This window comes from Sus scrofa, chromosome 1 (assembly GCF_000003025.6).
Source record: "Sus scrofa isolate TJ Tabasco breed Duroc chromosome 1, Sscrofa11.1, whole genome shotgun sequence".
NCBI classification, from domain to species: domain Eukaryota; kingdom Metazoa; phylum Chordata; class Mammalia; order Artiodactyla; family Suidae; genus Sus; species Sus scrofa.
Window position 1 is genome coordinate 35,376,628 of NC_010443.5, and position 25,665 is coordinate 35,402,292.

Below are 25,665 nucleotides of genomic sequence, written 5' to 3' on the forward strand. Positions count from 1 at the left end.
TGGGGCCCTCTGTGCTTCTTGTATCTTGAACCCAGTATCCTTTAGATTTGGGAAGTTTCCATCGATAATTTCTTCAAATATATTTTCCATCCCCTTATCTTTTTCTACTCCTTCTGGAATTGCTATTATGCGTAGATTGGCCCGCTTTATATTATCCCATAGGTCTCTTATATTGCTTTCCAGTTTTTTGATTCGGTTTTCTGTCTGTTGACCGGATTTAGTGATTTCCATTATTCTATCTTCCATATCACTGATTCGTTCTTCTGCATTATTCATTCTGGTTTTTACTGCCCCTAGTTCAGTTTGCATCTCTGCAAATGAATGTTGTAGTTTTTCTTGGCTCCTCCTTATATTTTCTACTTCCTTTCTGAGGGTATCTGCATTACTGTTCATATCTTCTCTTAATTCCTTCAGTATTTTCACTATTTCTCTTTTGAACTCCAGGTCTGTCTGACTGCAGAGGTCTGTTTCATTGTTGACTGTTTTAGGTGAGTTCTCCTGTTGGTTTGACTGGGGGTGGTTTCTCAGCTTCTTCATCTTGCTTGTTGTTTTTCTTTCTCCTGAGGGAGTTGTACTCTCCGTTATCGGGCAGTGTTTGCCTTGTCACTGCCGTGGAATATTTCCTGAGGGCTGGTGTTGTTGGTCAATCTTTTTTGAGGCAGTGTGGCTTTTCTGGAGTGTTGATGGGGCTAACAGTGTTTGTTTGAAGCAAAGGGAGGGCTTCCTGAGGGCAGACAGGACTGGGAGGTCCACACCACGATGGTAGCAGATTTCACTTGGTCATGCAGAGCTTGCTCTGGTGCTTTTAGGCTGTGGGGTTCTTGCAGGGGGTTGGCAGTGTTGGGCAGCTGTTCCTCGGGAGTGCAGCACCCCCTGGGGGGCTGGAGCAGCTATCTGGGTCACTGAGAACCTAAGAGGCTCTTCCCTAGGGCAGCCCAACTCAGAAGGACAGCCTGAGAATGCAGGCGGATCTCTTCACAATCTGGCCGAGCTTGTTGCAGCTTTTCTGGGCTGCAGGGGCTCTTCCAGGGGGCTGGTGGTGCTGAGCAGCTATTCCGCGGGAGTGGGGCACCCCCCGGGGGCTTTGGCGGGTAGCAGGGCCACTGGAAACCCAAGAGGCTCCTCCCCAGGGCAGCCCAACTCAGAAAAACCGTCTGAGATCTTTTCCCGACTCGGCCAGGCTTGTTGCAGCTTTTCTGGGCTGCAGGGGGTCCTGCCTGGAGCTGGCAGTCCTATGCAGCTGATCCACTAGGGCACCCCCTGGGGGCTTGGGCGGGTAGCAAGGCCGTTGGAAACCCAAGAGGCTCCTCCCTGGGGCAGCCCGACTCAGAAAAACCATCCGAGAATTAGGCTGATCTATTCACGGCCTGCCTAGGCTTGTTCTAGCTTTTCTGGGCTGCAGGCCTTTTCTCGGGGGCTGGTGGTGTTTGGTGCTGCTCTGCGGAAGTCTAGCCCCTCCAAAGGGCAAGCAGGCCTGTGCAGGGACAGCCCCTGCGGTGGTAGGCTTCAGGCAATTGTTGAGGCCAGCCCTCCTGGATGGTAGGCAGCCCCAGGTCCGGTGAGAGCGTAGGGGGTGGCGGGGGTGGGGGGAGGGGATGCACTGGGAAGCACAGCTTTCAGCTAGCTAGCGGGCCTGTAAGCTTGCTGTGGCATGGAGGGTATTCTATGGGGACCCACCCCTTCTTCTCTCCCCTCCCCAGCATGGGTGCAGACCAGGCTCTTCTCCCAGATTCCCTCTGATGCGGCTTTCCACTTCCCCGCCCCTAGAGTATTGTTCCCTTCCTCTGCGACAGCTTTGTTTCCTAGTCTCCCAGGCAGTCTCTGCCCCCTCAAATGGTTTCTAGACCTCCCAAGCAGTTTCCGCTCCGCCCCGCCCCCCCAGCCCGTTCTCAGGGTCTAACCTCTGGAGCCGAGGTCTCGGTGCCCAGCCCCCACCCAGGTGTCGCCTGGCCCTTTCCCGGGGACTAACCTTCGGAGGTGAGGATTCGGTGCCCAGCCCCTACCCAGGCGTCTCAATTTTTGGTGACTGTGCCTGTAATTCAGATGGTCCATTGGCTTCTTGATCGGCTTTTCCGTACTCCACCTTACTGCTACACTCTTCTCTGCATCTGGAAATTCCTCCGGTTTGTTTGATCTTTCCCCCGGCAAGTGACTTTCCAGGGTGCGGGATCCCTTTCTCCTCCGCAGTTCCCTTTCAGGAACGCCCGTCCCGCTCGGATTCACCTTCTCTCACTCTCCTCTTTTCTCCCGTTCTGCCCAGTAATGTCACGAACTTCTTGCCGTTATTGGAGTTTAGGTTCCTCTGCCAGCGATTGGTTGCTGTTCTGTGCAAGTCATTTATTCTGTAGATGTGCTTTTTTTATTGTGTTTGTGGGAGAGGGCAAGCGTGTCCCCCTACTCCTCCGCCATCTTGTCCTCTTCCAGTATAATTTTAAAACATCCTTCATTTTTCAATTTTCCAATTTTTTTGTTTATGATTTCTGATTTTATTATATTGTGATCATAAGTCATACTTTGTTAATTGAGACTGGTTTTATGGCCTCACATATAGCCTATCCTGGAAAATCTTCCATATTCATTTGAGAAGAATGTGAATTCTGTTGTTGTTGGGTCGAGTATTCTACAGGTGTCTGTTGCTTTATAGTATTGTTCAAGTCTTCTATGTCCTTGTGAATCTTTTGTCTAGTTCTGTTCCTTTAGAAAGTGAAATATTGAAGTTCCCAGTGATTATTGCTCAATTCTCTATTTTTGTCTTCAATTTTGTCATCCCTAACTTCAAGTATTTAGGGATTCTAAGGTGTATATGTATTTGTAATTGTCAGGTTTTTTTTGTTTTGTTTTTGTTTTTTGTTTTTTTTTTTTTGCTTTTTAGGACCTGCAGCATATGGAAGTTCCCAGGCTAGGGGTCGAATCAGAGCTGCAGCTGCTGGCCTATGCCATAGCAACATGGGATCTGAGCCATGTCTGTGACCAACACCAGGGTTCATGGCAACACTAGATCCTGAACCCACTAAGGGAGAACAGGGATCGAACCCTCATCCTCATAGATACTCTTCAGGTTCTTATCCTGCTGAGCCACAATGAAAAATCTTTGTTACCTTTTTTTGAGAGAGTTTCCCTTTTACCATTATATAATATTCTTTGTCTCTAGTAACAATTTTTGTTTCAAAGTCTATTTTTTTTCTAGTACTTGGGTAGTACGGTCTACCTCCTTCTATTCTTTTACTTTCAAATAATTTGTTTTTAATCTGAATAGGTCTCTTGTAGACAATTTATAGTTGGACGAAGCTTTTTAAAATCCATTCTGCCAATCTCTGCCTTTTAAGTATTTAATCCGTTTATATTTAATGTAATTAGCGGTAGTGTAAGATTTACATCTGCCATTTTGCTATTTGTTTTCCGTATGTCTTAGGTCTTCATGTTTCTCTCTCCATTTTGGCCTTCTTTTGTGTTAAACAGATATTTTTTATTGTGTGATTTTAATTCCCCCTTTTAAAAAATAGATTTTATTTTTAGAGCTATTTTAAGTTCATAGAAAAATTGAATCAAAGGTACAGAGACTTCCTATATTCTATTCCACCTGTCTCAAATTTGCAAAGCTTTCTCAGTATTAAAATCCCAGTATGTCTTTTCATGCTTTGTAGCTCATATCTTTTCCATACTGAATAGTAGTTCTTTGTAATACCACTGTCCACAGTTCACCTACTGAGGAACAACTTGTTTGCTTTCAAGTTTTGGCAGTTATGAATAAAACTCTTGTAAAAATGCATGTGCAAATTTTCGTGTGGATATTAGCTTTCAGTTTATATGGGTCAATTCCTAGGAACGTTATTGCTAGACCATATGGTAGGAATATGTTTAGCTTAAAGAAAGTACCAAACTGTTTTCCAGAATAGCTGCAGAACTTTGCATTCTCACCAGCAATGAATGAGAGTTCCTGGTGCTTCACATCTCCATCAGTATTTTGTGTTGTCAGTGCTTTGGATTTTGGCCATTCAGACCATATATACAACTATGGTATACTATTATGGTTTTAATTTTCAATTCCATAGTGAATATAATGTTGAACATATTTTCATGTGCTTATTTGCCATGACACCTTCTTTGGTGAGGTATCTGTTCAGGTCTTTTGCCCACTTTTTAGTCAGGTCATTTGTTTTCTTGTTGATTTTGAAGAGATCCTTGTGGATTTGGGATACAAGTCCTTTATCAGATATGTTCTTTGCAAATTTTTTTTTTCTCAAACTGTAGCTTGTCTTCTTATTCTCTTGACAGTATCATTCATTAAGCAATTAAAAAAAATAAAGTCCAGCTTATCCATTACTTCTCTCATAGATTTTGCCTGTGGTATCATGTCTAAAAATTCATCATCAAACCTAAACTCATCTAGATTTTATGCTCTGTTATCTTCTAAGAGTTTTATAGTTTTGCATTTTACATTTGACTCTGTGACACATTTTGAATTAATTTTTTAAAAAGGTGTAAAATCTGTGTCTAGATTTTTTTAACATGTGGATACCCAATTGTTCTAGCATCATTTGTTGAAAATACAGTTTTTGCTCCATTGTATTGCCTTTGCTCCTTTGTCAAAGATCAGTTGACTTGTTTATATGAGTTTATTTCTGAGGTCTTCCTTCTGTTTTATTGATTGCTTTATTTTTCATTCTTTCCTTCCTGTACCTGTGGCATATGGAAGTTCCCAGGCTAGGAATTGAATTGGAGCTGTACTGGGGGCCTATGCCATAGCCACAGCAACACCAGATCCAAGCCACATCTGTGACCTATGCTGTAGCTTGTGGCAACACTGGATCCTTAACCCAAAGAGTAAGACCAGGGATCAAAACTGCATCCTCATCGACATGGTATCAGGTTAACCTGCTAAGCCACAATAGGAACTCCATTGTGTTGTGGGGTTTTTTTTATTATTATTATTCTGTTAGTGTTCTCCAAGCTTCCTAGATCAGTGATTTTGTGTCTGACATTAATTTTGGGGAAATCTCAGTCATCATTGCTTCGAATGTTACTTCTGTTTTTATTTCTCTTTCTTTTCCTTCTGATATTTCTGTTATGCATATGTTACACCCGTTATTGTTGAGTTACAGTACTTGGATATTCTCTTCTGCATTTTTTTTTCTCCTCATTGCTTTTCTGTTTTAGAAAGTTCTATTGATATATGCTCAAGCTCAGAGAGGTTCTTTCCTCAGCTCTGTCCAGTCTACTTATGAACACATCAAAGGCATTCTTCATTCCCATTACAATGATTTTTTTTTTATCTTTAGCACTTTGTTTGATTTTCTCTTAGGATTCTGTCTGCTTACATTGCCCACCTGCTCTACTTTATTCACTAGAATCCTTAGCATATTAATCAAAATTGTTTTAAATTCCTGATCTGATTGTTTCAACATCCCTGCCATATCTGTGTCTTATTCTGATGCTTACCCTGTCTTTCAATTGTCTTTTTTATTTTTTATTTTTTTGCTTTTTTTAGTATACTTTGTACTTTCTGTCATGATGGTCAGGCACAATGTACTGGTTAGAAGGAGCTATAGTAAAAAGACCTTTAGTAATGTGGCAATAAGTTGCAGCAGGAGGGGAAATAATCTCTAGTGCTGTGATTAGGTTATAGTATTTTTGTAAACTTGTGCCTTTGAACTGTGAACTTCATGAGTGCTTCTCAGTCCTGTTCCCCCACTCCTTAGGTGGGACAGGATGGCTAGAGTGGGTTAGAGTTGGGTATTTCCCTTCTCCCATCTGGAAGACCAGAGTGGGCTAAAGCTGGGTATTTCCCTTTCCCCGAGTGGAAAGGTGAGAGTGGGCTTTTGTTGTGTATTTTCCCTGAGTGGAAGGCTAGAGTGGGTGTTAGTTGCGTGTTTATGAGTCCTGATAAAACACCAAGAGTCTCTCTTGAGGGTAGGTCTTATTAAGAACAGAATGTTCTGGCCTGTTTCAAAATGGTTTCTTTTACCTTCTCCCTTCCAGAAGCACGAGGGGAGTGTTCTCTGCTATTCACAATGAAAGCCAAGTTAAGTTTTTGGAGGTAAAACTTAAATTGTGGGGACCTCCCCTATGATTAGGCACCCCCCTGGAATTTTTTACTCTCAGACTTGCCCACTCCTAAGCCTCTAACAACTCACTGAATTGCAGTTCAGATTCGTCTACTCTGGTACCGGTTTCTGTAGAGGTTTCTTCTCTGGTATATTGTGATTTTCTGTATTTTCTTGTCTATCTTTCCAGTTTTGGAGGCAGTAGCTTGTCTTCTGATCTCACTTCTCTGATATGTATAGGAAGAGTCACTGACTTTTCAGTGTATTCAACTTTTTCTTTCTTTCTTTCTTTCTTTCTTTCTTTCTTTCTTTCTTTCTTTCTTTCTTTCTTTCTTTCTTTCTCTCTTTCTTTCTTTCTCTCTCTCTCTCTCTCTCTCTCTTTCTTTCTTTCTTTTTTTTAGCAGAGTGATAAATTCCAAACTCCAAACTCCTAATACACCAGAACAGAAACTGGAAGTCCAGTCCTTTTTTAAAAATGCCTACTATGTAAATATTTATTTAGTTATTTTTTAGTGGTAGCCTTGGAATTACAATTAATGTCTTAATTTATAACAATCTGGTTTGGATTAACTAATTTAACTTCAACAGTATATAAAATTTGTCTCCTATATAGTCATTTCTTACCCTCTGGTTCAAGTTGTTATTATCATAAAAATTACATCTTTAAACATTATGTGCCCATCAGCACAGATTTACAACTCTTCTTTATAAAATTTTTTAAATAAGATAGGAAAAAAAAACTGAAAACAAAACATGCATTGAAACTTTTTAAGTATATACTTTCATAGTTACCTTTATTGAGACTCTATTTCTTCATGTGAAATGGTTACTGTCTTGTATTCTTCCAGTTCAGCCTGATGGAATCCCTGTAGTATTTCTTGTATGACAGATTTGATAATGATAAATTCTCTTAGTTTTTGTTTATTGGGCAATGTCTTAATTTCTCCCTTATTTTTAAAGGGCTTTTGTTTCTGGACAGAGAATTTTTGGTTGATAGTCCTTTTCTTTCAGCACTTTAAATGTGCTATACCAGTTATTTCTGGCCTCCATGGTTTTTAAGTAGAAATTAGCTTTTAATTTTATGAGAAAACCCTGGTACATGATAAATCTTTTCTTCTCTCCTTTCTTTCAAAATTCTCTATTTGTCTTTGATTGTCAACAGTTTAATCATGAAATGTCTAGCCTTGGGTCTCTGAGTTTATTCTACCTGGAGTATGCTGAGCTTCTTAAATGTGTAAATTAATGCTTTTCATCAAATTTTGGAAGTTTTTTCGATTACCTCCTAAAATATTCTTTCTACACTTTTTTCTCTCTCCTCTCTTTCTGGGGCATTCATTATTCATATATTGATATGCTTGATGGTATTTCATAGGTCTTTAAGGCTCTGTTCATTTCTCTTCATGATTTTTGTTTTTTAGAATATATAATTTCAATTGGCTACTTTTCATATTTGACTTATATTTTCTATTTGCTAAGACTTAATTTTGATACTTCCTTTTCATTCCATAGACATAGTTTCTCTTAGTTCTTTGAACATATTTAACATAGCAGTTTAAATTCTTTCTCTAGGAATTCTAGTGTCTGGGCTTCCTCAGAAACAGTTTCTATTGATTTATTTTTCCCCTTGTTTATGGGCCAGACATTCTCATTCCTTTGCCTGTCTCACAATTTGTTGTTGAAAACTGGATATTTTAAACAATAGAATATGTCAGCTGTAGAAGTTAGATTCTCCTCCCTCATCAGGCCTTGTTGTTGCTAATTTTTTTTTTTTTGTCTTTTTTGTCTTTTTGTCTTTTGTTGTTGTTGTTGTTGTTGCTATCTCTTGGGCCGCTTCCGCGGCATATGGAGGTTCCCAGGCTAGGGGTTGAATCAGAGCTGTAGCCACCGGCCTACGCCAGAGCCACAGCAACGCGGGATCCGAGCCACGTCTGCAACCTACACCACAGCTCACGGCAACGCCGGATCGTTAACCCACTGAGCAAGGGCAGGGACCGAACCCGCAACCTCATGGTTCCTAGTCGGATTCGTTAACCACTGCGCCACGACGGGAACTCCTGTTGTTGCTAATTTTTAGTGACTTTTTGAAGTAAGTTGCAAAGTCTGCATTCTTTGTGATGTGTGGTCACTGAAGTCTCTGCCCAGTTATCTTGATGCACAATGAATGTCTGGACAGAAATTTCCTTAAACAACCAGAACCAAGAAGTCTTTGTCAAGAGATTTTGTGCTCATACGGGGGCATCCCTTCAACACTCAGTGAGGCTATTGAAAACTCCTGCTTAGCCTTTATTTCCTGCTTATGTAGAGTTTCAAAGTCAACCAGAATTGAGAGCCTTAAGGACTTCTCAGGTCTTTCGTGAGCATGCACGTACTTCTGGACATGTGCACAGTTACCATATATGCATACAGTCCTTTAGATTTCTAGGAATATGTTGGAACTTTTCAGTGTCCTGATGGACATCTCATTCCTTACCTTTCCTTTTTAGGCTTTTTAGGCAACCTGTTTTTGCTCCAACTGTTATACACCACTGCAGGCAGCCACAAATATTAAATAATTGCCTCTCATTGTTTTTGATAAATGGCCTGAGGAAAAGTCTTTTCCCACTGAGTGAACTTGAAAGAGATTGAATAAAGACAGCATTGCAAATAGAATCTTCCAGAGAGTCACTAGATATGTCAAATAATAACAATTTTATGAGAATGAGCTTTGAAGGAACTCCAACTTCTTTTTGTGACTGCTAGGCTGCTAGCTTTGCTGTGTTTTTAAGGTTATTGTGCAGTTGAAGAGGGTGGGAGAATTGGGAATGCAGCAAGTTAAAAATGCCACAATGTTTGCTCTTCTTACTAAGATACTGCTATTTTTTTATTAATGAATGCTCTCCAGATTTTTGCACTTCTTTGGTTAATTTCCAGAGTTCTGAAAAAATTAATCCTAGGGTTTTTTTTTTTTTAACCAGTCTTTCCATTACTTTTATGGAGGAAACAATTTTCAAAGGTCTTTTATCCCACCATTTTGTTGATATCATTCACCCTTCTGTATTGAAGTATATGAACATAGATCCTTAATTTCTCATGTTAATTCAGAAGTTTTAATGAAGATGACCATAACCTTCACAAGGGTACCCAAGGTACCTTTTCTTTGCAAATAAAGATGCTCTGCTGAAGAAAGTTATCCAGCCTTTAACCAGTAAATGTAGCTTTGTAGATGTAGCTCCAGCAAATGAAAACTTAAGCAACAGTTTAAAAAGGAAAGCTTTGTAGAGATTTACCAAGGACTTTTTTTTTTTTTTTCTTTTTAGGGCCTCACTTAACAGCATATGGACGTTCCCAGGCTAGGGGTTAAATTGTAGCCACAGCTGCCAACCTACACCACAGCCACAGCAATGCCAGATCCCTGACTCACTGAGTGAGGCCAGGGATCCAACCCACATCCTCAAGGATACTAGTCAGGTCATTTCTGTTGCATCACAATGGGAACTCTGGCATGGACTCTTTAAAGGAACAAAGTGGAAGTTCATTTTAGCTAAAATGTGAGTGAGGACTAAATTAGCAATATGCATAACTGGTTTCAACCCATATTAATGTTGTGTTTCCATATGTCTTTATTACATCACCTCAAAAAAGTTTAATATATTAAAAGAAATAAAAAGCAATCATTTCAGTTCTTTATGGAAACAAACCTACTGCTTTAAAAGCACAATTTGTTATTTTAGAAGACAGCCCTTTTGGCTGAGCCCTTTTATGAGTTAGAAAACATGCTATTTTTGCCAAACACAACAAAAATATATTCTAATATTTGGTAGTTGATTGTATTGTCCACATAGATTGTTAAGTAATGTAATGTTTGTGTTATAGTGAAGTTCCAAATTTCTGGGTTACTTCTTGGAGAGATTTGTTCCTGCTTCATGATGTTATGAAGCATGAATAATAAATGCTTTCTCTTTAGACATAAGAAATATCCTGAAAGAATTTGTTTCAATACATTTTTTTCTGGTGGACAGTTTTTTATTTCCAAACAGCAAGTTTACATAATATCTCTAAACCCACATGTTCACAGAAGGTTTCAGTTGCATCAATAAAACCATCATTAAAATTACAAGGCTCAATAAAAGACATTTTTCTGTTTGAGTTTTTAGATCATATTTTATGAGTTTTATGACTGTGTTGCTAGCAGTGTGTAAGAAATGTGATTGTAGAGCTTAGATGTGGAACATTCTCTACTACCCTACATGCTATCCTGCTCACATCACACTCTTAAGTGAGAATCCTGATGAAATGCCAGACAAAGTTCTAAATACTTTTACATGTAAAACTGTTCTAAACACTCTTATGTATATACAGGTTACTAATTGAATTCACATGTCACATATGAGCAAACAGTTATAGAAAGGCCAAGTAACTTGCCCAAGATCACATACTTAAGTAAATAGTTATGTTAAATTTACATAAACCGTGTTCAGTAGAAGTATAATGTGTTTATTCATGTTTATTCAAACACTTGTATTTATGTGGCTGTTCCAGGAAGCTTCAGTTCTTCGACACGTGGTCCACTCTGTAGGGTTTCCCCTGAGTGAGTGATATGAGCAAGCCCAAAACAGAAACCAGAGTCTTCTATAACCTAATCTCAGAAGTGACATACTATCATTTCTTCTCTATTCTTTTGATCACACAGACAAATCTGGTGCAGTCTGTGAAGGGACTGCACAAGGGTGTGATTACCAGGCGACAGGGGCAGGAATCACTAGGACCATCTTGAAGGCCACCTAGCACAGATATTTTTGAAAGTAAAAAAAAAAAAAAAAAAGGTGAAATTAATTTTATTAATATATTTAATTAAAAATATATATCTAAAATTTTGTCCTTTTAATCAACATAAAATTCTTGAGATATTTTACATTCATCTCATAGTAACTCTAAAACCAAGCATGTATTTTCCACTTCTAGCACATACTGAGTGTGGGCATGCAGATTTCAAGTAGCTGCCTTTCAAAGGCTCAACACAATGCTTCAACTGTGATGTGTATTGGAGAGCACCAATACATATCTAAACCATTCCAGACTGTGCTCTGAAGCACTTCTTGCTCAGTCATAGAAAAGAGCGAGATGTTGTCTTTATCAACCAACATTAGTGTCATAATGAGGATCCTCTGATTCCCCTTGATATGTGGCATCCTCTCAAACTTTTCTTTTCTATGTGATAAGCATTGTAATGTTAAAAAAAACTAAATTAATGCTACTCCTAAAATAACATGAAACAGGAATTTTTACATGAATGTTAGAAAACTCACTAACTATAAAATTTCCTTCATATGTTTAATGGATTTAAGTCATGCTTTAAAAATGAGCTTCAGGCAGTGCTTCCTGCATAAATTAATTTCCACCAGATAAATGGATAAATGGATTTTATTTGTCAAGAGGTCAAGCCATCTCTAAATAGGTCTGTAGCTGCCAGGCTGACTTGCCACACCACATAAATTAAATCCATAATGAAACAATATGTCCGTATGGATGTAGCAGTTAATTTCTCACGCCACAGCAGACAGCATGGTCATCGTGCCCTCGTGGTTCCCCTTGAGCCCCATGTCCCACACATGAGATAGAACAGGTCCAGGTGGGTGCTCAACTATGGTTGAGGAACACCGAGTTTAGGAAATCTTCGAAGTGTTAAGAGGCTGCTGATAGACGTGCCATTCTTTGCCCTTGAAGAAAACATTGTCTTTATTGCCCTGGAATATAAGATCACCCTGTGGGAGAGGAGGGAGACTTTACTATCCTAGAATGTCTCTCAGGAGGGAGATATTCTCTATCATTTCCATAGAGGTCAGGAAACAAAGCTTCTACCTCTGGCTTCCAAGGCATGTACAAATGCTGTGTACATGCCCCCAACATATCTATACCCCCTTTTCAAAATCATTTTAATTATAAATATGACAAATATAGGAAAGTATTAAAAATAACCAATGACAAAATAGGATTAATAATAGAATTATTTCTTTAAGAAACTAATTAAAGTTAAATGAACCTTGCTTCTTTATGTATGGGTTCAAAAACACCTGGTATTATTAATATTTTTCAAAATGAATTCTCTTATTATTTCATTGTATTGGGGAACTATACACTTAATTGATAGAAAACATAATTTTACATTGAGTGGTGATTTATTATGTTTTTTTCTACTATTGAAAGGATTAAATCTTTCATATTTAGCCATTTTATGATTGTAGCTATTTTTTGACTAAAATATAAGTTTCTAAAAGGACCTGGTAGGACAATTATTATGCAAAAGCGTTTAAAATATATTTAATAGTTTTATAGTGAATAACTTTTTTACCTTCTTTTTTTTAAGGACTTGTATTAAAAGAAAAGTATATGACATAATTTGCTCTTATTTTCCATCTGGATGTTATGATAACACATGATTCAGAAAAACTCTAAATAAGGATCCTTGCTTTTTGGACAATTTTCTATTCAAGGAATCATGGGCCATTCTTCCAAATTTTCTGGGTCGACATCTCTTAAGGCATATCTTCCCCGCTGTGTTCACTGAAGCAAAATAGATTCATCTCTGCCTATTATGCAAAATATTTTCCTAGATTAAAAGGGGTATTCTGCATATACTATGCAAGAAAATGTGAAGTAATCTAAATGCACAAAAAATTCAGACTTCTACACTAATTTGCAGTTTCATATTTTGGCCTTTGTTTTCTTTAGTACCTATTTGATTTCTGTTCTAAGTCTTTGGTCCTTGGATGACTAAAATGTATATTATCTGGAAGACAAATAGACTGCAGTTCTAGGTCAAAATGTTCTTTTCACCTATCTATGTACATTTTAGCATCAGGACAGAATTTTGTCAGAAAGATCATTTTAAGATAGGCTTTTCTATGTGAGCCATGATGTAAGTCATAGATGTGGCTTGGATCTGGTGTTGCTATGGCTATGACATAGGCTGGGAGCTGCAGCTCCCATTCGACCCCTAGGCCGGGAACTCCCATGTGCTGCAGATGCAGCCCTAAAAAGAAAAAAAAAAGTAAAATAAGCTTTTCTACAAATGCCACTGTTCTATAAATTTTCATAGTATTAATATTTTATGCACATCTTCTGAAAATCTATCTAACCACTTTTTGCTCTTACCATTTCCTTCTCTCTCAGGCACAATTCCTCCAAAGCTCTTTATGGTGTTGCTTTAGCAGTATCTCCATGAAGAGACTTTCATGAGAAGAACCAGATTGTCTAACCAAATTTGTCTACTCAGGTCTTCATTTCCTGAAGTGGACATTGGTAAAGCACATTACTGTATTTACGCATAATTACATATCCAAGATTTAGAGGTTCTCCCATTGGAACACAAAAAAATTTTAACAGACTTTGTTTTTTAGAGCAGTTTTAGGTTTTCACAGCTGTATTGGTATGAAGTGCAAAGATTTCCCATATACACCCTGCCTCTATATATGCATAGTCTCCTCCATTGTCAGCATCCCCTACCAGAGTGGTACACTTGTTACAATTGATGAACCTTCCTTGACACATAATCATTCAAGTTCGTGGCTTACATTATGGTTTACTCTTGGTATTGTATGTCCTAGAGGTTTAAATAAATGACGTGTATCCACCATTGGGTATCATACAGAGTATTTTCACTGCCCTAACAATCCTCTGTGATCGGTCTATTCATCCTCTCTCCTCCCACAATCCCTGGTAACCACTGATCTTTTTACTGTTTCCATAGTTTTGCCTTTTCCAAAATGTCATGAAGTTGGAGTAATGGACTATGTAGCCTTTTCAGATTGGCTTCTGTCACCTAGTAATATGCATTTAATGTTCCTCTATGTCTTTTTATGGCTTTATAGCTTATTTCTCTTTAGCATTGAATAATATTCCATTGTCTGCATGTACCACAGTTTATTCACTAACCAAATGAAGGACATCTTGGATTCTTCAAAGTTTTGGCAACCATAAATAAAGCTGCTATAAAAATTCATGTGCAGATTTTTGTATGGACATAAGGAACACAACTTTTTAAAGTTATATAATGTATTGATTTTTCCCAGCTTTACAAATGCCGCATATGTATTGTAGAAAATTAGAAAATGGAAGAAAATGTAATAAAGTAAATTAAAGCTCCCTATAATCTCATCACCAGAGCTCTTAGCATTAATATTTGGTACATTTCTTTGCATTTTTTCCTAGTACACCATACACGTACACATATAGACACATATTTTAATATATTGAAAAATGAACCTATTTCTGAGGACTTGCCTATGTCATTAGTCTTCAAAACATAATTTTTATTTTCTCTGTAATAGACCCTCATATGCCTTACCATAATTAATAAATCCCTTCCAAACATGGTCATTTATGCAATTTATGCTATAATAAGCAGCCATTTAACTGATGTTTTGTCTGCACTTCTGATTATTATAACAATTTCATATACATAAAATTATAACATCAAAAGTAAAAATGTTTTCAAAAAGTTGTTTTTTGATGCATATTGCCAAATCACATTCTGGAGAGACTACTAATTTATATTCCACAGGAACTAATGAGAGGGCCAGTTGAACTGCTTTTTTGAAGCTACTACCTAACTGTCCATCCCTCCTCACTCCCGTTTTTTTTTAATTAACAGCTTTATTGAGGTGTAATTTACATAGCCTAAAATTCAGCTGTTTTAAGCATACAATTTAATGGCTTTTAGTATCTCTGTGTAGGTTTTTTTGTGTTTTTGTTGTTGTTGTTAGAAACATGAGTTTAAAAACCTACAGAATCTTAAAGAATGACAAGGCCTGACGCAGAAGGCGACAGACACTCACACTGTCAGCAGCACTTTGGAGTCATGTATAGGCACCAAGTAGGAAAGCCCAGTAAACCATACAAAAGACTTGTTCTAATGAACATGCGGGTGCATGTGTCTCTTTTAAGTAGAGTTTTGTCCGGATAGATGCCCAAGAGTGGGATTGCGGGTCATATGGAAATTCTATGTATAGATTTCTAAGGTATCTCCAAACTGTTCTCCACAGTGGCTGTACCAGTTTACATTCCCACCAACAGTGCAGGAGGGTTCCCTTTTCTCCTTATAACTGGAATCTAATATCCAGCACAAATGAACATCTCCTCAGAAAAGAAAATCATGGACTTGGAGAAGAGACTTGTGGCTGCCTGATGGGAGGGGGAGGGAGTGGGAGGGATCAGGAGCTTGGGCTTATCAGTCACAACCTAGAATAGATTTACAAGGAGATCCTGCTGAATAGCATTGAGAACTTTGTCTAGATACTCATGTTGCAACAGAAGAAAGGGTGGGGGAAAAACTGTAATTGCAATGTATACATGTAAGGATAACCTGACCCCCTTGCTGTACAGTGGGAAAATAATGAAATTATATATATATATAAAAAAAAAGACTTGTTCTCATATGAGTGTTTTTTTTGTTCGTTTGTTTGTTTTTTGTCTTTCTCCAGTGCTGCACCCGCCACATGTGGATGTTCCCAGTCTAGGGGTCGAATCAGAGCGGTAGCCACCAGCCTAGGCCAGAGCCACAGCAACGCGGGATCCGAGCCATGTCTGAGACCTACACCACAGCTCACGGCAACGCCGGATCCTTAACCCACTGAGCAAGACCAGGGATCAAACCCGCAACCTCATGGTTCCTAGTCAGATTCATTAACCCCTGAGCCATGACAGGAACTCCTTTTTTTTTTTTGTTACTCTTATTTAATTAACGTCATCATGGAATTTTGAGTTAGTAAATATGGCCAGAAACAAATGAAGTAGAAAGATTTAGAAATAAGGTGGTAATCATTATTTGCAGTAAGATTACCTAGAAAAAAAAAAGGTAGAATCAAATAAAAAAAGATTTTAATTTGTTAAAATTGATAAGTGAGCCTACAGACAAGGAAAACAGACTTGTGGTTGCCAAGGGAGAGGGGGTTCAGAGAGGGGTGGAGTGGGAGGCTGGGGTGAGCAGACATAAGCTCTTATACATGGAGGAGATAAACCATAAGGTCCTACTATACAGCACAGAGAGCTGTAGTCAGTGTCCTATGAAAAACTGTAATTAGAAGAGAATATTGAAAAAGTAATGTGTATATATATATGTATGTATATATAGCTGAATGATTTTTCTGTACAGCAGAAATGAACACAACATTGTAAATCAACTATACTTCAATAGAAATAGAAATAAAATTTTAAAAAATAAGTGAGTCTAATAAGATGACAGAATAAAAATATATTAAAAATAAGAAAATATGTATAAAGCATATTAATAAATCATGTACATATACAAATTTTATATATAGAATACATGTATATATAGACATGACTTTCTTTTTATAACCATTTAAAATATTGAAGGGTAATCTGTTTGAAGATAACAATGTAAAATGCATAGAACATCTAGGCTTATTATCTTCATACCTAATATAAAGAATATTAGAAGACTTCAACTCATTTATTATTTGCTTAAAATAACATAAAATAAAATAATATAAAAGCTTACCTATTTATTAAAAGTAAACAAAAATACAAATTTAAGTGCTTGAATGAGAAAACTGAATATTGTACAGGTATCAGTTGCACATGAATCTATTTGAGATTAACACAATGACAAGCATAATTCCCATATTATAATTATTATGTTGGCTCTTGAGAAAATTATTCTAAAGTTCATTTGGGAGAATAATGAAGTGAAAATATTCAAGCAAATATTTAAAAAACAGAACAATGAAGGAATATTTGTCCTACCAATATCAAAATATATTACAAAGTTATATGAATTACCCTATATTTCCTTTATAGAAAATGATAAGCTTAATAAATTAATAATAGCATTACTGGTTTTTGTAGAAGCATCAGAGCAATACTTTGAATTTGACTTTAGTACCATAGAACTTAAGCATTTGTTTACAGCTATGAAACAGATCTTAGTATAGAGTATTACTTTTTATCTGGAAAAGTCAGTGCTGCACATCTGGGATTAAAGGAAGGCTTTTAGTAAATTATTATTGTATAATTGTCAATTTAAGAAACAATAGATGAAATTGGATTATCAATTTTATACCACATAGCAAAAGAAATTTGAGGTAGATGGAAAAAGTTACATTTTAAGTAAAACTATTTTATATTTGTATTTGAAAGAACTTTCATATTATAAATTTAATGAAAAACCAGAGAGAAATAATGTATTTGAACATATTAAACATAATATTTATCAAAAATATTTTAAAACATGAAGTTTAATCATTGTTTAATGTTAAATGAAACAAGTAGAATCCAAATGAATATAAGTGGTATAGTTGTTAAAACATTTCTATCTCTATGTACATGTCAAGATTGAAAGAAATACCAAAATTTTGAAAGAAATACCAAAATTATGAAAGACTAGGTGACCTCTTTGATGTATTTTAGTGTATGAGTTTATTAATACCTTTGTCTATAAGGTTAGGAAATATTAATACTATTTATCTAGTAAAATTCTTCCAAGAATTAAATAAATGAAAAGAGATGATCATTGAGTACTTATTTGATCAATGATCAATGATATAGTACTCAATGATCATCTCTTTTCATTTATTTAATAAGTATCAATGATTGCTAAATATTGTTATTCCCTTATTACCTTTAAAAAACTTTAGAGAGGCTTCTCTGTTTCATGAGATCTAGTGTGATTAGGCCTCTAATGTTCTTATTCAGCTCTATCTTTCTTATTATGAAAATAGGTTCTTCTGACTTTCTGGGGAAGTTAGTCTATTATGCTTAGTTTTTGATGATACAAATTTTCATCTTTTCTAACATATTCTGTGTCTCTTTGCAAATATTTTATTGGGATGTCAGACACTGTCATGCCTAGGTTGCTAGACAGTTGACATTTAAGCCCTTCTCAAAAAGATATAAACCATCTGAAATTCCAAATCGTTTATCTGCAGTGTTTAAAGCGATCAACAAGAGCAAGTCCATCTCTCTGATCTTTCCTGTGCACTACTGTGGGGCCAATCTCTGAGTAATCTGAACTAGTTCCAAAAGTGTTAGCCTGAACCAGATCTCCCAATGTTCTACCCAGGCTTATCTCAAAGCTACTCATGAGCTCTTCTAACTAGGTACCAGGCTTAGATCTTGTGTATGAGGTTCACCCAACTGTTTTACAAATCCAATCTAGTGGGAATGGTGGGCTTGCCAAAGTGTCATTGCTGATTTTAGGTGGGATTTTCAAATTTATGTTGTTTGAGTTCATTTTTTTGTTGTTGTTGTTGTTGCCTAGTAATATGGAATCAAAAGATGTACTTAGGAAGAAAATGTTCCTTTTTATATGCTGGCAAATTTAGAAAAAAAGAAGTTTGGTTTTCTTTATTGTGCAAATCAAAATCTATTTAAATCATAAGCTCTGAAATCCATTTAAAACTTATGGTTACATTGGAAAATTATATCTCTTCCTAATTTGAATTTAATGTAAACGGATTTTTAATTGTTTTGTATAACCATGGGTAACAGATTTTTTTGAACACTGCATGGTAAAAATCAGCAAATATGTCAGACAAAGCAGAACATTAAAGGAAACACCACAGCATATGTTGACAGTTACAGAAGAATTGCTGCTGTTTTCACCCTTCACACCAGAACAATTTTTTCAATATTTACCTCCCCTGTGTAGAGAGGGAAACATATGGGTCTTTACATAATCATAAGCATAAACAGGTGGCTACTTAGGTACATTTAATTTGCAAGCAACATCAATACCGAACAACACAATCAGCACCACATGGCTCCCAAACTCTTTCCACTAACATTCCATTAGCAAAATTAAAATCATTAAAATAGAAGGAGGGTTTACTCCTCCCTCAATTGGCTTCAACTACTTTCAGAGCCATGAATAAAACACATTTTCAAAAATGCCTTGGCATTTTTCTGCTTCTTTTGTTCAGGGGAACTTCAGCAACTGTGTATAATGTATACCTTGTGAATAACTACAACCAGCACAATATTTGCATTTAAAATGTGCTTACATCTCCCTATAATCTGCTCGTTATGGACATAAAATTATGGTGGTTAAATTCTAAGCAATTTATCAAAGCATAGAGTCAGACAAACTCCTCAAAGCCACCTGGAAATATTTTCCCAAAGGCAGTTCACTTAAAGAGGTCACCTGAGGCTCTTTTCCATAATCAAACACTGTGGCAAAAATCCATGTGGTTGTTGGGATTTTTTTACTCAGGCTGCGTCAGATGCTGAATTGTAGATTCTATATATTTTATCTCATCTAATTTGATCCAAACCGAAATATCTAGTATGTCCTCTTTGGCCCTATTAGTATTCATCACTCTAATATTATAGCCATTCTTCAATGGCTTAGAATTATCCAGAGTGAAAGAAAATGAGAAGAAAGAATAACTATTATTGCTTGTATTTTGCTTTTTTGGTTCTTGCTATGGGTTAAGTGCTATCTAAGCATGTTGCGTGTATGGACTTATTTAATCATCACAATGGCTTTATGAGGTAAATGATAAAATGTCTCCCATTTAACAGAAAAGGAAATTGTATCCTTGAGAGTTAAAGTTCTCAAATTTACACAGTGGGGAAAGGACTGAGGCCAGAATTAAATCCAGGATGTTTGAATCAAAAATTCATACTTTTAACAAATCCACTTTACTGTTGGGTTAGTACTGTGTTGCTAGCCCTGAAAATTCTATTGCCTACAGTTACCCAGGGCCAGGAGTAGTAAACTGTGATATTTTGACAATCCTTCTAATAAAGCCTGATGAGAGATTTAGGTGGGGGAGCTAGGGTATGTGAGGGTTCTTTCCAGTCCTGATGCCTCTGTTTCTTCCCTAACCCAAGGGGCAGTGCTCTGCAGAATTCTGAGTCCAGAGAGCAGTGCTCTTGCCAAGGTCTACGCATAGAATTTCTCACATCCTCTCTCCTTATCCTGGGTCTATTACGAATTTTCATTGCTTGAATGAGAGAAAGCCAAATGTCATTTGATTTCAAGATCTAACATTATTAATGTAAATATTTGTTAAACATCTCAAATGTGTTAGAACTTACTGGGGAAATAAGGCATTTTATTTTTCATGCAGTGGTTGAGCCGTCAAGGTAAAATTAGTGAATTGAAAGGTTTTATGATTTATTCTTTTTACCCCTAAGTAAAAGAACTATTAAAAACTGTTAATAGCTATTATATACAATTCTGATTCCATATACATGTAAAAACAGTCTAACATAGGAATTCCGGAATCTCACTTAGCATCTAACATTTAACACACTTGGTCACCATCTTAGATATATCATCCCCCCTCCTCAAGTTTGACTTTCCTCACGTTGCTTGTTTTTGCTCTTGGGGCCTTCTATCAAAATTGTTTGAATCAGGAAGTTCCCATCCTGGCACAGAGGAAACGAATCTGACTAGGAACCATGAGGTTGTGGGTTCGATCCCTGGGTTATGGATATGACGGTGCCGTGAGCTGTGGAATAGGTCACAGACGCAGCTCGGATCCTGCATTGTTTGTGGCTGTGGTGTAGGCCGGCAGCTGTAGCTCCGATTCTAACCCTAGCCTGAGAACCTCCTTATGCCTTGGGTGCGGCCCTAAAAACAAACAAACAAAATTTGTTTAAATTGCTCATTAGTTGATGATGTTCAATACTCCTATAATTTTGAGAAATCTGGAGAATTTTCTCACAGTTTGGACATTATTACTGTTATTATTATGTACTTCAATACTTTCCTCAAGAATTTTGTTTTTTGCTTTAATAGAGTATTTCATGAATCCAGTTTGAATCTGAAGTTAAATAGAGATACTTGAGCTTAGATTTCTAGTCAAAACTCTAGATTGTGAGCAGTCTTGAAGAAGACAGTTTTTGTAGTATATGCTGACATAAGAATTCTTTTTGGAATATAACAAAACAATAGAAAAATGTGAAATGAGAAACATATATAGACAAGTACAAAATAACAAGGATGCCTAGGAATTTGTTGGTAGAAGAGCCGTTTTTAAGAAGCAGAGGCACACACTCACAAAAATAAGTGAGACATACTTTCCCTTTCTGGGCAGAGATAAGACATATGATCAAGAGTATGCAGCAATCTGATTTGTCTCTAAATCTTCTTCACATAGCTCAGTCCGTTAGAAATTTTTGACTAGCATCTCAAATATATATGAATTTATTTTAAATTGTGTGTATTTGACGTATTGTTACCTGTATCTCAAGAGCAAGTTTCTTTACAATGACAGTGGATATGAATCCACAGTTTGATAACTTTAAAAAAGCATTCAGCCACTCTTTATAATTTCTTACACTAGAGTATCATTGTTTTATTTCATGATATAGCTAAAGAAAAGCTTGGGTGAGTGTAGAAACATCAACTCTCATTTTTTTATTATTCACTTGTGTTTATGTTTTATTTTCAATACACAATTTCTTCGCAAGAAATTACGTGAATCCATGTATCCGTTTTGTGAGAATTACTTTATTTAAAAACTATGATAATGTGGGAGTGGGATGGATCAGGAGCTTCGTGTTAATGGATACAAACTATTGCTTTTGGAGTGGATTAGCAATGAGATCCTGCTGTTAAGCACTGAGAACTATGTCTAGTCACTTATGACGGAGCATGATAATGTAAGAAAAAAGAATGTATACATGTATGTGTAACTGGGTCACTGTGCTGTACAGTAGGAAAATAAATAAATAAAACTATTTAAAAAAAAACTATGATAATATATTCTGAAAACCCACTTACACATGGCCAGGTGACCTGTAGCATACCGAAAGTACATGAACTTGTGGGCAGCACTGTCAACCCCTTTACTCTGTGTAGTTTCCAGGCCTCCCTCCGAGGCCTCACCAATACCTCCAGACACATGGCCATCTGACCTATGAAGAGGTGCAACTAGTGCTAACTGAAGTCTTAAATATTAGTGAAGTTCACTTTCTTATCTTGTTTTAAAAAAATTGTAGGTATTTTTGCACCCATCCCCCATACCCTCCCTGTTAGCTAATGAAAGGCTGGACAATTTATGATTTATGATAATAATGAAGGGTTGTGGTGTGTAACCCTGTGATTAAGCCCTTGATCTTTAGAGATACAGAATCCCCATTACATATCTTATGAGCCGTATGATGATATAGAATTTATGATATCTGTTCAAACTTTCCTGTGCTTATTTGTGATTTTTTTAAAATTTTCTAGAGACCGCATATTATTATTTGAAAAACTGAAGTCTACCATACATGTAAATTTCCAGCACATTGTAGCTGCTAACATTTTAATAATCCTAATTTTGATAATAGGAGAGGAATAAGAGAATTAGTATATAAAGTTTAAGTTTTTCTTTATCTCATAGCTGGAGGGAATATATTTGGGTGGAACTGTGAAAGCACAGATTAGACAAGGAGAAAGAGATTATGAACGCTTCACAATCTTGTGTATATAAACAGTATTATGAAACACAGTGGAAATTTTTTTTGTGTGTGTGTGTGTGTGTCTTTTGTCTTTTCAGGGCCGTACCTGCAGCATATAGAGTCTCCCAGGCTAGGGGTCTAATCAGAGCTGTAGTCACCGGCCTACGCCAGAGCCACAGCAACGCGGGATCAGGTGTCTGTGACCTACAACACAGCTCACGGCAACGCAGGATCCTTAAACCACTGAGCAAGGCCAGGGATCAAACCCGCAACCTCATGGTTCCTAGTCGGATTCGTTAACCTCTGAGCAACGACGGGAACTCCGGAAATTTTAATTTTTTAAATTACTCCCTGTTTGAGAATGAATGAGATAGAGAAAAAAGTAGGAAAAAGATCTGCTGAGCTTAAGTTCTGCACAGTAAACCAGGAAATTATTCTTACTCTTCTCATTCTAGAGTTTCTAGAAAGGCTGATCAATCTAAAGAGAGGGCCAGCTTGTGAGACCCATGTGCATATTTTGTGAACTGGAATAAGCATGTTTTCATAAACAATGTCCTTGTAAGTCATATGGGAGACAGCCTAGTACGGAGGGAAGGGTGTGAGACTTGGATGTCAAAGGGTGTCTGATCTGAGACTCTACACCACAGCTGTGAAAATCATGACCATTTTTGTATCCCCCAGTATTAATATTTGTTTTACTGTTTTTAAAAGATTATAAATGATGCATATGAAAAAAGTATTCAAATTTGTATTTTTAAGCAAATATCAATTGTTGCTATTAATAGTAATGATAGCAGATCATTAAGAATTGGTTAAAAATATAAACTCCCCAAAAGCCTAAGAGTGAGGGACAAGATCTTAAAGACTGAATTTACTTATTGGCTGATTTTCAATAGATCATATAATTGCATTTCCTTTTAATTTTTGTTTCTCAATGACATACTCCTTATGAAAAATTTCTCCTAAGTAAAATAGCAATAATATCCATTTTAATAGGTGACAATCCAATCAAAACTATTAATCTATTTTCCTTCTACTTTTTAGCTTAAGTTGTAAAGATTTACTTATTGGCTCATTTTGTAATCACTCTAATAATCACTTAGCTCCTGAAATGTGTTTTGGGAAAATAACAAATTATATTTTATCCAGTATAAAACTATTATTATACTCTTTGGGGAAAAAAATGGAGAAAAAAATGGTTGAATTTGAAGCTTATCAGGTCTATGCTGCTTTGGTTTATTGTGAAATTGAAGTTCCAATATGACATTATTCATACATATATGTGTGTGTGTGTGTGTGTATATGCACATACACACACACATATATATACTTGCTCTAGTTTGTGTGGTATGGTATTAAGTGGCTGTTTATGAGGAGGGACTCTGGCTGGCTGAAATAATATATAAAGGAATAATTTAATCAAATTTTTTTTCCCCTCTACTCTGCCACTTAGTATGCTAAACTGCATTCTTAATCATCTTCTAAGGGAAAACACACAGATTCATAGATAGATTTTTCTTGCAATAGAGACATCGAACAAGACAGCTCTGAAGTGTGTGATTAACTTAAAATAATGGTGGCCCTTAGGGTTTCAGTCTTTTTCTACTTCATAACATTTTGAGTCTGTTATTACCTTAGGTGAACCCAATTCCCCAAGAAAGAAGATGCTGAATTAATTCTTCTGTGACTTATGTCATCAATATAGCTAGAATAGAAATAAAGCTATGTTTCTCTACATTTATGAGATTCTAGGTAGCTATTATTTAAACTTATTTCCCAAAAACTGCTGAATTTTTTATACCTGATAATGACTGTGGACTCTTAGAAATATATCTTCCTGTGAAGACAAATGAGATTAAACATGTGCATGCATGTACACACACACACATACACACAAACACATACACAGACTCACACAAATTCAGTTACTGTGGAGAATTCAAGAATACTATTTTATTGAATTTTCCCTGTTACAAGGCATAATAAAATAAGAAATTCCTTCAGAGTAACTGTTTGACAGTGAATTACTGTCTTCAACACACCATGTGGTGGATCACTATTGGATTTCTAAAGGTTTTCAGGACAGATTGCACATGCTACCTTAGTCTTTGCCAGGATTGTATCACCCACACTTTTTTGGGGTTTATATTTTAAAATAATCAAAATCCTTTATTATTTTGCTTGAGTGAAAATTGACTACAAAAGTAACATCATAAATCTTTGTACCATAACCCAAAACACACATAAAAGACATTATGACCCATTAATAATAACTTGATATGTAGATAAATTTAATCAGACTGCGTTTTTGACTAAATTAATAAATAATTTTTCCAAGCTATATCATTCTATTAAGATCTTTTATACATGCCTTCTTAGCATAAGCTATTATATAATATCGTCTTAATTGACTTTGGGGTTAAGAAAGTCATTTTCCCTTGTTCTTATTTTCTCTGAAAGTTATTAAAATTTATTTAATAAATAAATTAATGAAAGTTCTACATAGATTTGCCCATAAAATAAAGACAAAATAATCAAAGAGAAGAATTGATCATGCCAATATAAAAATCTGTAAAGAGAATAAAAGCTATGAAAGGAATGATAACTTTGTGTTAGTGACTATCCTAAAAGTATTAGAGGAAAAAAATTTCAAATAGTGAAACTTTGGCAAAATTAGAGAAGTAAGAAGAAGAAAGAATGATTATATAATCAAGAGTATCAGTCCAGAACAACTACCTAATCTGGCATTTTCCAGGGACACTGAAATAGATCACTAATATATCGTGATATACTGTGTTGTAATTTATTAGTGGGCATTTCCCCAGAAGTTTTATAATTAAAGAACTTTGGGAAATTCTGCATGTTATATTCCCTTCTTGAGTCACTGTGCATCTGAAGTTACTGAGTCTTAAATTACTTGGAAATATGTATAGTTTTTACTGTGGTAAGATGCACGTAACATCAAATTTACCATTTTAAAGTATGATTTCCTGTCATTAGGTCCACTTACAACCATCACAACTGTCTAGTTCCAGGTAATAGCTTTGTAATTGTTAATTTGACCATTGAAGAGTTTTACTCTAGAATATCTTTTAATTTTGGCATTTCCAGGGAATATATATGGAGACATTGATCTAATTCAATCCTTTCATTTTTCTTAAGTTTTATTGAAGTATAGTTGATTTACCAGGTTGTGATAATTTCTGCTGTACAACAAAGTGATTCAGTC

General features: G+C 36.3%; 1 protein-coding gene across 1 annotated transcript in view; it reads left to right on the forward strand.

The window, feature by feature from the left end:
- THEMIS (thymocyte selection associated) overlaps nt 1-25,665 on the forward strand; it is a 197,501-nt gene that overhangs the window by 43,418 nt on the left and 128,418 nt on the right.